The sequence below is a fragment of the Pundamilia nyererei genome, unplaced genomic scaffold, assembly GCF_000239375.1.
Source record: "Pundamilia nyererei isolate P.nyererei 1_Seehausen unplaced genomic scaffold, PunNye1.0 scaffold00327, whole genome shotgun sequence".
NCBI classification, from domain to species: Eukaryota; Metazoa; Chordata; class Actinopteri; order Cichliformes; family Cichlidae; genus Pundamilia; species Pundamilia nyererei.
This window is the reverse complement of record NW_005187728.1, coordinates 515,656-520,359: the sequence shown is the minus strand read 5'-3', so window position 1 is coordinate 520,359 and position 4,704 is coordinate 515,656. Positions and strand designations below refer to the sequence as shown.

At 38.2% G+C, this 4,704-nt stretch overlaps 1 long non-coding RNA gene across 1 annotated transcript; it reads right to left on the bottom strand.

Moving 5' to 3' along the window:
• Positions 1-1,311: 1,311 nt before the first annotated feature.
• Positions 1,312-4,559, bottom strand: LOC102209151 (uncharacterized). Its single transcript, XR_001290615.1, has 4 exons — positions 4,480-4,559; positions 3,614-3,712; positions 2,341-2,486; positions 1,312-1,581 (listed from the first exon to the last, which is right to left on the bottom strand). It is a non-coding gene; the product is annotated as an uncharacterized LOC102209151 (long non-coding RNA).
• Between the last annotated feature and the right edge of the window lie 145 nt (positions 4,560-4,704).

The following is a 4,704-nucleotide window of genomic DNA, read 5'->3' as shown; positions in this document are numbered from 1 at the left end:
ATATATCTTTGCTCCTACATAGATTAGCTTCAGCAAATTCACATACAGTTATACTTTTCGTTGAACTCTGTGTTATATTTCTATCGACACTTCCTCAGTGGAGGTGAGCCTCTGACATCTCATAACAATGGTCAGTTAGGCTCTGGTGTTTAAATGATGCTAGTCCTAACTACTAGCATGCTAGTTAGTACTAAGGGACCCAAAGTGTGCCAAAAAAAAAATATCACCAGCATCTTCACACCATCACCAGCCTGAACTGTTGATACAATGGAGCATGGATCCATATTTTCATAATGTTTACAGCAAACTCTGAACCTAACATCTGAATGTTTTGGCAGAAATCGAGACTTGTCACACCAGAATATCAAATTGTAGCCTCAGTTTCATATTGTTCAGCTGACGCTCAGAATTTTAGGTCCCATTTTGGGTCTGTAAAAATCTGGGTACCCAATAACTTCTTGAACTCTTCATATTTTCGCCTTGGACACAACTTTGTGTAAATGAAGTGAATAGAACAGTTTGTAGTGTTTAGTAATTAAATAAGGTAGGCAAAAATAAGAGTGTTTACCTTTCAGTGTTTACCTTTACTAAAGCAGTCAAGGCTTCATTGTTGTGTACATGCATGATCTGGTCAAAAAATATGAATCTCAGATTTGTTGTTTAGCCATGAGTTCTGTGATGTAGAGGCATTAAGGGGGCATGTAGTGGCCGATAAGTACTATTGCAGCGATTCTTCGCTACACATTTTCACCCAGGAAGCAAGAGTAAACAAAGATCAGGTATCGAATGGGACTACATCTACAGTGTCAGTGTACTGGTCCAGCGTTTGCTTACATCAGTGTAGCAAGAAGAGAGGCCTCAGGCAACTGGAAGCAACGATATGCTGCAATGCTTTAGGCACATCAGAATAAGAAGAACCCAATCTCAAAGATTTACTAGACAAAGAACTCAAATGTTTATGATTTCGGGATCTTGGTTTCATTGCTAGATATTTTTATTTATTTTGCATGCCGCACTTTTATTTTTCTAACAAATTTTCTAAGGGAAAAATAATATAAGGTGATGAAGTACCGTTACAGAAGCAGTGGATTTTCTTTCAAATGTTTTAGGTCAAATAAATCTAAATGAAGTAGTAATGCTCTAATACAGCAGCATTATATGATGCAATGTTATAATGAATTAAGCACAACAGAAAAACACAGTTTCAGCCCGACAGGTTCCACTATTACAAACAATTACTTCATCTGCATATATTAGTGAATACGACTAGTTTATATCTGAACACTAGGACAATTAATCTCACACATGATGTTGTATAAAATTAAAGGATTTTATTGGCCTGAAAAAGTCAAATAGGATTCGACACATTAATATGACAACAAATTTAAAGCATTTTTCTTCAGCAGTGACATAGGCTCTCAACACACAGCCGAAATGTTTGCATCCACAGACGACCTGCGTGCTGGCAGCAGTCGAGGTGGCGGGCTGCTATTACTGCCTGATCTTCAGCTCGCGATGCATCTGGCACCAAACGCACGGGTAACACCAGCACACTTTACAGCAGTCATCACAGAACGAGCCCTGCAGGATGGAGGAGAAGAAGCAGAAAGAGAGGATGAAGCAGCAGGAGTTACGGGGTCTCTGCAGGATTTCAGCTTCTTCACCTTACAATATAAAGCACTTTCAGGCCACTGCTGTTGTGATTTGGCGCTATATAAAAACAAATATTATTGTGCTGTCGTGGTTGCCACTGTGTAGGTACGGCACTGATTATTCTGAACTCAAACCAACATGAATAGTAACAGAAACATGCAGAGGAGGTTTTCCTGTGATTTCCAGACCGTAAATTTCACATCACAACATTCAACATTCATCTGTTTTTACTAACAATAAAGACGTAAATGAATGACGGCAGTCTCTTTCTCCTTATCTGCTAAAAGCTCCACTATATTCACTAACTATCAGCTTTTTGATGCTGGCAGGAACCTGCTACAGCTAACTGTTACAACAGGCTGGCGTCAGCACTGAGAGTAACATGTCCTTTAAAAATGCTGTGTGGAGCTGGAAACCAAATATCTGAGAGTTGCAGCCACATGTGCAGGTTCCTTCCCACATTTTATGCAATGAAGTTCATTTTAGAACCACATCTGAAATACACACATTCAATAATAAAGACCGATCTCAAGACTTTTACTATATTCTGAAAATATCATAACTTATTACTCCAAGCAGAAACCTCCAGGACTTTTAGGAAGTCTTAAAACTGCACCTCCTCCAGTGACCTCATCTATCTTTTAAATGTAGTTTGTAACAGTGTCCTCCATCTGAAAGCAGTCTTACAACAATGTTGTGGCGCTCTCTGATGGACCCACGGAGTAAGCAGGACACCACACCACAAACATCCAGCAGTGGCAGTGCGCAGCACCATCCATGTTTACTGGCTGCATCACACTGCATGCAGGGGAAACACCAAAAGCCACAGCAACCTTTGAGGAAAAACACGTACAGAGTTATTATATATATATATATATAATGTCCACGTTTCATATATAATAACTACGTTTTAAATCACAATGCAAACAACATAGATTTTTACTAACGCTGCCGTTTCAATCTGTTTTATAAAGACATGGAGAGTTCATTGTTTAGCACTTCTCCTTCTCCGTGCTGTCAGCTTGTCTGTTTCTTGTGCATCTTCCTCTTCTCATGTCTACATCATGTTTTGCATGGCTCATTGTACATTATGAAAGTTTCAGTGGCTATTTCTTCATATTTTGACTGCATGCTTTTGTTCCAGTTTCCAGTCAGTCAAATTGTCCTTTAATGCTCCTCTGTGAGAGTACCAAGGAAGCAGGGCAGCATTTCTTCTTTTGCTTGTCTACCTGCAGAAACACCTCCACCACAGCATTTATGTGTGTGGCATTATGAATGTTAACGCTAGTAGATTTTACAAGAAGTTTTCTAATGTCTCATGAATGTGATCACATCAAATGAAAAATCTTGTATCTTTTGTTTTATTGTCTTTGATTTTAAAAAAGTCACTTTGGGGAAAAAATTGATATGTTGTTTAAATCTTTTAATGTTCTTTTTTTCTTTTTTTTCAAACGTTTTACCTGTTTGTGAAAAAGGAAAGAAGATCTTAAAACATACATACAGAAATATAATAATCCATTAAAAAAAACATGTTGAAGAGCACAGTTACATATGTCCCTGTGTGACACTGTGACATGAAGGTCTCCACTGAGTTTGATCCACTTTAAATTTTGCACTGGTGTACCATTGGGATGTTTTTGGTATCCTCCAGGGGGAGCTATTTCAGCTTTCCCCGAGTGAAACCACAAAGAGACCAGATTAGATCAGTTTTAACATTTAAATTCCTTTTTAATTTAATTTTTAATTTTAATTCCCATTAAAGCAACTTAAACTTTGTTGCTCTATAATACTACTACCTGGACATTCTGGTGAGATAGTCTCATTGCTTGAAGAAATTCTTGAATATTTACTGACTTTAGACTCTCTGCTAAATGATTGCAAAGAAAGCCTGAAGCAAAGTCTAAGGAGACGGTTGATGCACTAATCGCTGCTGTTTGCAGAAATAGGTCGGTTGACTTACAGGTCTCCATATCAACACAACATTCACAAAGGCCGGTGGTCCACTGCCCAGCACTGGCAGTTGTCATCACCTGGGTGGGCTGCTGTCGGACAGCCATGGCTGGAGGAGATAAATCACAAATACAGATACAGATAACAGGATCTTTAGCTTCATGTAAAGCACTATGAAGACCTCAGACCAGAGGCACATTTTATTTATGTGCCATACAGACAAAAAAGTTCACTGTGCAAGAAACTGCTAAGAATGTACACACACACACACACACACACACACATATATATATATATACATATACACACACACAATACACATACTAAATTGAAGTTTTTGACTATTTAAAAATGCATTTTGCAGTAATAAAACCTGCTGTAATTGTGCACGTAGGTCTGAACTTTGATGCCAAAATTCAAATTCATGGCCGATCACTTCAGAAATAGCCAGAGCAGGTGAAGTAACCTCAGACCTCTCCACAAGATGGCGTGGAGAGGTCTGATGTGACTTGCTTAAAAACACAACTCACGCAAATTGAAAGCAGCATTTTGAGGAAGCCAGAAATGTAAAATGCTATATCAAAATTATATAACATATTAAATACCAGAAGAACACTTTTTCAAACACAGAAAGTAAAACAGATGTAAGCTGTCACTTCTACGGTGATGGATATTTTTATTTAGCATCCAGCCTAAGTGACATGCATCATTAAGTCCGCTTATTTTGTTACTGCAGTTGAAGTATAATAATAATATTAATAATGTATCCATCATTGCAGCTGCACGTCTTCCTGATAACACTTATACCAAAGTGTCATGAGTTCAAAGATTACTGACTCTTTTAAGCTGCTCGTTAGTATAAAATATCTGTCCTACCTTTTCTGCAGATCTCTGAGCTCTGTGTGGGAACAACTTAGTATCTAACTACAAATCAGGGAGTGAAAGAGGAATTGAAGCCTTTGAGCCTTTAATTTGAGCCTGAACAGAAACACATGGAAGACCAAAGTCAGGGGTTAAAAGTGGGACTGCGTGTTTTTGTTGTTTGTTTTGTTTTGTTTTTGCCACCACAAAGGAATGACGGCTGGTATCTGTAAGTTGCAG